The 10,430-nt window shown below is 40.8% G+C and overlaps 1 pseudogene; it reads left to right on the top strand.

The window, feature by feature from the left end:
- Positions 1-9,011: 9,011 nt before the first annotated feature.
- Positions 9,012-9,783, top strand: LOC114221210 (peroxiredoxin-1 pseudogene; annotated as a pseudogene).
- The last annotated feature ends 647 nt before the right edge of the window (positions 9,784-10,430 follow it).

Below are 10,430 nucleotides of genomic sequence, written 5' to 3'. Positions count from 1 at the left end.
TCTTGCTGCTCCCACCCATTGGCCAACCCAACCTGAAGTCAGAGGTCAAAGGAACCCAGGTGACTCAGTCCACAGACGTCAGCTTCATGGGGCACAAAGCAGTGGGGTAAAGGGTGGAGAAGAGTTCTGGTGGGGCAAATAAAGGCTCCTTAACAAATCACCTCAGTGAATGGCATCACCAGTCACCCAGTCTGTCCAGCCAGGAATCTGAGAGTTTTACTCAACTCTTCTGTCTTACTTCCTCTGCTATAGGCAATCAGTCACCAAATCCTGTGCATTTTACTTTCTGAGTGTTTCCCATATTCATCCCTTTCTTGCATCCCCATCCATACTCCAGCTTGGGTCCTTGTCTCCTCCAATCCTGATAAATCTGTGCATCTCTTATCTAGTCTTTCAACTTCTAGCTTCTATATCAGTTGCAGAAGCAGATGATTTTTGTGATTGTTCTTGATCTATCAACATTCAAACCACCTTACCATTTCTGGAGAATTCCCCAACCTATGAAGCAGGCCAAGCATCCACTCTAGAAACTGAAATGCAAGCTACATGCTTTCCCATACTCCCCTGTGATCAGGGCGTGCAGTACACCAGTCAGATGCTTACAGAACCCATTCTGGCCCAGCAGGGGCAGCAGCTATATTCTGTCTCCAGAAGAAGACATGACAGTAATAGTACCATCATAGGGTTAGCAGAACCAGCTATAAAGTTCATGGGGGCAGGGCGAGGAGCTCTTCACGGGGCATGTTGGGCATATGACTTTCAAGCTTTCCCAAAGGATCTGTGAGCTACTCACGATCTTTTAAATGAAGACCTTCTCCCTAAATTAACCAAAGTTGGTTTCTTTCTAGAAATTAAGAACCCTGACTGATGGAGTGTATTTTTGAAATTAAAAGACTTCCTGGGGCACGTGGGTGGCTCAGTCAGTTAAGCATCTGACTTTGGCTCAGGTCATGATACTGGAGTCCTGGGATAGAGCCCCAAGTAGAGCTCCCTGCTCAGCAGGGAGTCTGCTTGTTCCTCTCCCTCTCTGTCCCCCCACTTGTACTCTCTCTCTCTCTCAAGTAAATAAATAAAATCTTCAAAAAAAAAAAAAAGAAGTCCCTCCCTGCTTTAAAAAAGAAAATAAATAAAATAAAATAAAATAAAATAAAATAAAATAAAATAAAATAAAATAAAATAAAATAAAATAAAAACCTTCCTAACTGGGGCACCTGGGTTGCTCAGTTGGTAAGCATCCAACTCTTGATCTCAGCTCAGGTCTTTAGTTCAGGATCATGAGTTCAAGCCCCACACTGGGCTCAATACCCAGCATGGAGCCTACTTAAAAAAAGAAAACAAAAACTTTCCTGACTTTATTTACAAACAATTGCAAACATATAGAAAAGTTAAAAGAATAGTAAAGATAAATACTTTCATACCATCCAACTAGATTCAACAATTAGTAATGTTTTCATATATCTTCTTTTACCTGCGTGTATGTGTATGTGTGTGTATATTTTTTTCCTGAACATTTGATAGTTGCAGGCACCTCAGAAAATGAGTAAGAGTTCCATAATATTCTCATATATCTGGACTGTATTCAAATTTTCCAAAATGCCTTTTGTACCTATTTTTTTTCAAGCCAATACAATACATTGTATTTAGCTATGTCTGTTCAGTGTCCTTTTGTAATTTTTTTTTGAGATTTTATTTATTTATTCATGAGAGACAGAGAGAGAGAGAGGCAGAGGCAGAGGGAAAAGCAGGCTCCCCGCAGAGCAGGGAGCCCGATGCGGGATTCAATCCCAGGACCCTGGGATCATGACCTGAGCTGAAGGCAGACGCTTAACCGACTGAGCCACCCAGGCATCCCTGTCCTTTTGTAATTTAAAAAAATGTAATTTAAAAAAAGGGGAATATATGGACTTTGGGTTTTCTTTTATTGATTTCTACCAAATGACTGACAAGATAAATATCGAAACTAACAGTTATTAAGCAGTAATCACATGCCAAGCTTGGTGCAAGATGTATCAGTATGAATAGGACAAGCTCCCTGACCCCAAGGACACAGGCTCTCTGGGGTTTCTCCAAATACACACAATTTGCTGGTCTCACTTTTAACCAGCTCAAGGAACAGATAAACACAGGGAATATGAGTTAATCATTTCCATGGCTCAGATCCGTATCACAGAGTGGGAGAGCTAAGCAAGGCTGGTTGCACACATCTAATAATTTATCTTCTGCTACTTACTGAATCCTATATGAACTCTCAGCCCAACAGTCAAAGATATCACAGCCTGATTCCAATCTAACTTTCCATCCTCAACCCTTACCACTTCCTCTTACAAACTCAAACTGGACCCATGCTTTCTGGAATATGTTTCATGTTTTCCCATCTATACATTCCTCTGACATGCTTTCTCCTCTGTGTCTTTCTTCAAACATCCAACTGTATTGCAAGGCCCAAAGTGTATACCTCACCTCAGTGAAAATGTTCTAGCCTATTTTTTAAAATATTTTTTCATCTCTGTATATGTGTACATATACATGTGATATTTATGTAATACATGCACAAGGCTTCTTTATTTGGTCTATTAGAAGCTGTTTTTAAATTTGTAAGAAAATTACCTTGTAGTCTGGATCAATGACTGACAGGGTGTCTAATCTGAAGAAAGTAAGGTAGAGATTTAGCAATTATCTGCTCATGTGATAAAGACACACAATTGAAAATATAAATGAAAAAAATGTCTAAATTACCAGCTTATTTACATTGATCATATCTTCAGGGTGATATATATATCTTCATTTTCATTATAAAGAGAGTCAGCATATAGATTTTTTAAATTCAATTTGCTTAAGCTAAAAAACAAAAAAACAAAAACAGTTCACCCATTTCTCCTACCTACTTAAAACTTATCATTAAAAATAATGAAGGGGCGCCTGGGTGGCTCAGTGGGTTAAGCGACTCCCTTCGGCTCAGGTCATGATCCTGGAGTCCCGGGATCAAGTCCCACATCGGGCTCCCTGCTCGGCGGGGAGTCTGCTTCTCCCTCTGACCCTCTTCCCTCTCGTGCTCTCTCTCTCTCAAATAAATAAATAAAATCTTTAAAAAAAAAATAATGAAGAAGTTTCCTTTTCAGAACACTTTTAATACTCTCCAAAACAGTCCAACACCTCTGACCACAGTACAAATACTATCTTTGTCACACAGCTAAGGTCACATGTTATTAAAATTCCTTATTAAGGAAAAGCCTCTCTGTGTGTTTTTGATTTTCATTTTTGACCCTTAATTAGAATTAATGAAGTTACCCCATTTACAGATTACAAAAGCTGCGAGGACCCCTGAGATTACTAGACAGAGTGATGAAATCCGTGCCTTTACTCACATGAGGTCAAGTGGTAACACACATAATTCTACACATTTAGTTGGGAATTTGTGTGCCTCTCTGTCCCTGTCTGTAAGGAAGAGGCTAAGTGAATCTAAGGCGTGATCTTTGGCAGCTTTATACAACACAATGGCATGAAGAAAGATGTTTAGGAAATAATACATTCCAATCCCTGGTATCTCTTGGTAGGATCACTACATTGTCAAACAGTAAAGAAATGCTTAAATACAAATAAATAATGCTTTCCTTGAATGAAGTCTCTTCTCTGTGGGGTAATTACTGGGTATGTACTTGGGAGTTCCAAGTTTGAGTGAGTGTTTCATTTCTCACTTATGGGATTCAGCTCACCTCTTGGCACCCACAATGCAGGAAACAATAGATTCCAGATGCCAGAAGTATGCTCCTGCCAGCAGTCCACTGATGGCTGTGCAGATGACCCACCCGATGCCTTCAGACACAGCTCCATCCTGAGCTGGCTTGTTTGAGTTCTTTACTTATTAGATATCTGATACATACCAAGGAAGTCACATAATTTATATCTGAGCCTTGAAACATTATGCTAAAGCATGAACACACCACACAAACTTAAGGAGAACTAGAACATTATCCGTTTTTTGCATCTACCTACCTCATTCCTCTGCCTCCTCTTCAGAAGTAACCCAATCTTGAACTGTGTTTATTTTTCCTATAAAAAAGGGGGGGGGGGCGCCTGGGTGGCTCAGTCGGTTAAGCACCTGCCTTCGGCTCAGGTCACGGTCTCCAGGTCCTGGGATCAAGCCCCGCATCAGGCTCCCTGCTTGGTGGGGAGCCTGCTTCTTCCTCTCCCTCTGCCTCTCCTCTCCCCCTGCTTGTGCTCTCTCTGTCTTTCTCCCAAATGAATAAATAAAATCTTTTATTTTTTTAAAAGATTTTATTTATTCATTTGAGACACAGAGATACAGAGACAGAGAGAGAGAGAGAGAGAGAGCATGAGCAGGGAGAGAGGCAGAGGGAGAGGGAGAAGAAGACTCCCCGCTGAGCCAGGAACCTGGTGTGGGGCTCCATCCCAGGACCCTGGGATCATGACCTGAGCCAAAGGCAGACGCTTAACCATCTGAGCCACCCAGGCGCCCCAAATAAAATCTTTTTTTTAAAAGATTTTATTTATTTAATTGAGAGAGAGAGAATGAGAGACAGAGCACGAGAGGGAAGAGGGTCAGAGGGAGAAGCAGACCCCCGCTGAGCAGGGAGCCCGATGTGGGACTCGATCCTGGGACTCCAGGATCATGACCTGAGCTGAAGGCAGTCGCTTAACCAAATGAGCCACCCAGGCGCCCCCCAAATAAAATCTTTTTTAAAAATCAGTAAAATAAAGATTTAGCACAGATATATATACCTTTAAGCTTTGTATTGTCTCATTTTCCTTGTTTTAGGCTTTATAAAAATGATACCATAGTTACTGTAGTCTTCTGCAGCTTGATTTTTTTTCACCCAAGGCTATGTTTCTAAGATTCATCTGCATTGTTACCTGCAGCTATAGCTCATACATTCATTTTCACTGTTGTATAAAATTCTTCTATTTAACCATAGCACCACTTTTGAAGTTGTTCTAAAGTCCCTGGATATTTGGGTTGCTTAGTTTAGGGGTTTTTTTTTGGTGGGGGGAGGGTGGGGTTGGCTGGCTGATTGGTTGGTTTTTACCATTTTGAACAAAACTGTTGAGAATGTGTCTCCTGGCGAAAAGATGCAAGAGGTCTTTAGGAATAAGACCTAAGAGAAGCACTATTGAGTCTTAAGGTATGTAAAAGTTCAATTTTACAAGTTAGTGCCAACATTTTTCAAAGTGATTCTATCACACCTCCACCAGTGGTATGTAAGAATTCCTGTTAATCCACATTCTCATCAATACTTGATATTGTCTTTCAGAACTGCCTTTTTTTTTTTAAGACATTGCTTTTTATCAACCTAATAGGTAAAATAATATCTCATTTGGGATCGGTCTTGAGCTTTCTTCACTTTGTGCATCCCTGACAACATTCCAAGTCGTTCAGTCTTGGGATCCAGCTTTGGATCTAGAAGGAATTGAAGGAGGTGGGGAAGGAGGTGAGGAAGGATGGAAAGTTCCATGTTGAACCACAAAGATATTGATATTTGTAGAATTGACCCCTGCAAGAGCATTTCCTGTGAGAATCAAGGTTATATAACATGTACATCATTCACTGAATTAATATTTTTATTTTCACTTATGTGCCAGACACTTTACGGGGCTTAGGAAAATTGCAATAAATGACAGATAATCCTTGCCTCTTTGAGCTTACATTCTCATCACGGAGGAAACAGACAATAAACAAATGAATACACATATGACATAATATCAAAAAGTAAAGATCAGATTTGGGGCCACATAGGCCAGTGCTCAAGTCCATACCGTACCTCACACTTGACCTCTCTGAGCCTTGGTTTCATTTCCTATAAATAACAATTATTCTCTTGCAGGATTATTGTGAGGATTGAGAGCTGGTGTATATAGAATTTCCTAGTTTAGTGCTCAGCACAAAGGGCATTCTTTCCTTCTTGGCCACTTTGAAAAGAGCCTGGGGCAAGGACCTCAAGGGTGGGGCAATCTCAGTCTCCTAGCTTCCTGGAGGTGAGGCTCACAAGACAACACTCCTGCTAAATAGAAACAAAAGCCTATGGATCTCTGCCAGCCAGCTGCCGACTGTTCATTTTATCCAGTTAACCACTATCACCTTCTCTCACTTACTTGAACTGATCTTTTGATTCTGATTCTGCTTTTGTCCCCCTCTGTGAGGCTGTGAAACTTAGTATTGCGTTCTGTTCTTTCCAGCCACACAATCTTCCTGGCCATTTTTTTGGACATTCTGATAACCTAATTTAAAAATCGATTTTAACAACTAGAAAAAATATATATGAACCATCCTGGAAAGGCTGAATACTAGAGAATATTGGATAATATTAGTGAATTATTGATAAATTTTTAAGTATGGTAGTGATATTGTAGCATGTCAAAGAAAAGCGTTCTTAACTTTGGAAATACATACTCAATATTTGTATGATGTCTTGAATTTGCTTTCAAATAATCCAGTGTGGGGAGGCAGAGTCTGGTACTTTGGTTTTGGAAGTGTAGAAGCAGAGTAATGGATACATGGGGTTCATGATACAATTCTGTCTACTTTTGTATATGTTTAAATTTTTCTATAATAAAAAGCAAAAATGATGTGAAGATGCTTCTGTTGTAGAATATGCTTTGCATGTTCTATTACTTCTGCCTGGAATGTTGTTCCTTCAGATAGCCCCACAGCTTACTTCTTTGATTTATTCCAGTCTCTACTCAAATGTTACCTCCTTAGAAGGGCTTTCTCTTACTACCTTAGTAAAAAAGCATCCCTCTTCTGCTTTACTTTTCTAGCCCTTTATCCTGCTTTTTCTTTACAGCACTTCTCACTTGCCAATATTTGCCATATTTTCCTTTGCAAAAATGTAGGTTCCATTAGGATAAGGGCTTGGTTGGTTTCATTTATTGCCATGCCTCCATGCCTTGAACAGTGCCTGGCACATAAGGGAAACTCAGAAACTATTAATTAAACAAATGAATGCACATGTTAAACAGTGTAGAGTCCCCATCAAAGCCAGATCAGAACTCCTTCTGTATTGAGTACCTTTATCTACCCAGACTGATCCTCTGTCCAAAGTTCTATTCATATATTTAAGGATGAGAGAAAGCACTTTGTAAATGCTAAGGTGCTATATAGGTTTGTTATCATCATTCCCAATCCAGTTTGGGGCCCTAAAAAGATATAACCAGATTACTACACTGAGGTCACCAGGTCTGCAATGTCTTAGAGAAGCTTCCATTGTAAATCAGCTCTTGTCAAGGACATTGCCTAGAAGTAAATGTACTCGGGCTAATTTCACCCTTAGAAACATAGACAGTTGAACAATTAAAGACTGGAGTCTCCTTTTCCTGGAAATAATTTAACCACCCTATCATTCGAAGAACGTAATTTTGGATTGCTTTTCCAATAGAAGTGAATTTACTCTGGGCTCCTTACAGCTGTAGACTGGTCCTTTGCCTAACCAGTACTACAGATTCACAAAAAACTGACCAGGCCTTGGTCCATGGAAAACCCAAGAAAACCAGGGTCCTGGCTTCATTCACCAAAACCAGAGCCTTGTAGGACCCATGACTCTAATTCTCTTTCCTTTACCCTGTTTAATGTGACAAGAGAGATTTCTGGACACTCTTGGCAGACTTTGACTTCCTTTTCTTCTTTGGTTCTGTTCCTGGTATTCACCACACCTCTTTTGAGGGGATTAATAGCAGAAGTATCTACTGAGCCAGAAGACCTTAGAGCTGCCCATTCCCCAAAGACCAGCCCATAAGCAGAAGATAAACATCACCAACAAAACCTAGGTGTCCTCTTTATGAAGTAACAAATTTTGGAAATCACAAGTTTATTTGAGGACTTCAAATTTAGCATATTTTACTTTAAAGAGATAAATGTATATCTCCAAGATTCTAAGAACAATCAGATTGCAAACATACATAACACATGTGTACATGATATCCAAGACCTTTCTTATCTGAACTACCCTCATAATAGAATGTTACATAGTCACTGGGATGTTATCTAAAAGGCGAACAAGATTTTAATATGAGAAACTGTTAAATATACTAACATTGCGTAAACAGTGTTAAATAAACATTTTCGTAATGTTTGCTTAACATTTACTTCCAAGAAGATTTTTCTGTCTACAAAATAGACCCATGATTAGATTCCCACAACTTGTTAAGGCTGACTGGTGCGGACTCTGGCCCTTTGCATATAAATTTTTATGGAAAAAAGACCGGGATTCTGGCAAAAGCCACGCCACTATAATAATGGTGACTTACTTTCAATGACTTCCATGAAAAAGGAAGCACACGACAAAAAAACACAGATAGCATGACAAATGACCAATTTCTTTCTTTCTTTCCTAAAGATTTTATTTATTTATTTATTTATCAGAGAGAGAGAGAGAGAGAGAGAGCACAAGCAGGGGGAGCGGCAGGCAGAGGCAGAAGCAGGTTCCCTGCTGAGCAAGGAGGCTGATGAGGGACTTGATCCCAGGATCTGGGATCACGACCTGAGCCGAAGGCAGACGCTTAACCGACTGAGCCACCCACGTCTCCCCAAATGACCAATCTCTACATCACATCACACCAAGGTAGAACCAGGAGGAGACATGCAAGAGCCGACTGCGGCACAGAAATGTGATAGCACGAGCAGGAAGAGGCCAGGAGTTCCTCTGGTGCCCTCAATCTCCCTAAGGATAAAATTTCACACTTCACATTCAAAATTGAATTATTTTCCACAGATGCTTCCCCTTATCTACCCTACAAAGATTTCAGAGCATGGAGGGCATTCAATGATCAAGAAACATCGAAAGGGGCACCTGGGTGGCTCAGTCAGTTAAGCGTCTGCCTTCGGCTCAGGTCATGATCCCAGGGTCCTGGGATCGAGCCCCGCATCAGGCTCCCTGCTCAGAGGGGAGCTTGTTTCTCACTCTCCCTCTGCCTGCCTGTCTGCCTACTTGTGATCTCTCTCTCTCTCTGTCAAATAAATAAATAGGGCGTCTTCTTCCTGCCTTGTCTTCGGCGTTTTTGCTTTCAGAGCCGCTGATAGCAAGATGTCTTAGGGAAATGCCAAAATTGGGCATCCTGCCCCCAACTTCAAAGCCACGGCTGTTATGCCAGATGGCCAGTTCAAAGATCTCAGCCTATCTGACTACAAAGGAAAATACATTGTGTTCTTCTTTTACCCTCTTGACTTCACCTTTGTGTGCCCCACGGAGATCATTGCTTTCAATGACAGGGCAGAAGAATTTAAGAAACTCAACTGTCAAGTGATTGGTGCTTCCGTGGATTCTCATTTCTGTCACCTGGCATGGATCAACACACCCAAGAAACAAGGAGGACTGGGACCCATGAACATTCGCTTGGTATCAGACCCCAAGCGTACCATTGCTCAGGACTATGGAGTCTTAAAGGCTGATGAAGGCATCTCCTTCAGGGGCCTCTTTATCGTTGATGATAAAGGTATTCTTAGGCAGATCACGGTAAATGACCTTCCTGTAGGCCGCTCTGTGGATGAGACTCTGCGACTGGTTCTGGCCTTCCAGTTTACTGACAAGCATGGGGAAGTGTGCCCAGCTGGCTGGAAGCCTGGCAGTGATACCATCAAGCCTGATGTCCAGAAGAGCAAAGAATATTTCTCTAAGCAGAAGTGAGCGCCGGGTCGTTTTAGGGCTGGGCTGCAGTGGGTGGCCATGAAAACAAAATCTCTCTTGTATTATTGTCATGCTTAGAACATAAGACTTTAGACTGTGCAGATGTGGTATGGGGACAGGACAGGCCTTTTCTGCAGGGGTTGGGGAGGCCAGCATTTCTCCCTCTAGAGAGAAGGGCCTGAGCTGTTATGGGGCAGGCCAACTGTTATGTACAGTAGCAGGGCATCACGTTTTGTCTTTTGTTTCTATTAAATTTGAACCGAGAAAAAAAAAATTAAATAAATAAATAAATAAATAAATAAATAAATAAGGCGCCTGGGTGGCTCAGTTGGTTAAGCGACTGCCTTCGGCTCAGGTCATGATCCTGGAGTCCCTGGATCGAGTCCCGCATCGGGCTCCCTGCTCGGCGAGGAGCTTGCTTCTCCCTCTGACCCACTTCCCTCTTGTGCTCTCTGTCTCTCATTCTCTCTCTCTCAAATAAATAAATAAATAAATAAATCTTTTAAAAATAAATAAATAAATAAATAAAATCTTTAAAAAAAAAAAGAAACATTGAAGGACACAGGAAGAAAATCCATAGGAGGATGGCTGAATAGGAAATAGTTCATCACTACCAGGATATTTGACACAGGAGTCTATTTCATGCTTCTCTTGCCCTATGCTGGATGAATCAATGCAAATCATACATATATATTTAATTTAGCATGAAATATTTCAGACATTCAAAAAAGTATAAAGAATTATGTGCCCTTAATCCAATTTAAAGAATAAAATTTTATTAATGCAGTTGTAGGC

Source organism: Eumetopias jubatus, unplaced genomic scaffold (genome assembly GCF_037043125.1).
Source record: "Eumetopias jubatus isolate StellerSeaLion01/CBP00866 unplaced genomic scaffold, mEumJub1_p1.0 scaffold_14, whole genome shotgun sequence".
In the NCBI taxonomy this organism is placed as follows: Eukaryota; Metazoa; Chordata; class Mammalia; order Carnivora; family Otariidae; genus Eumetopias; species Eumetopias jubatus.
Note: the sequence above shows the minus strand (reverse complement) of the source record. Positions and strands in the feature narration are given on the sequence as shown.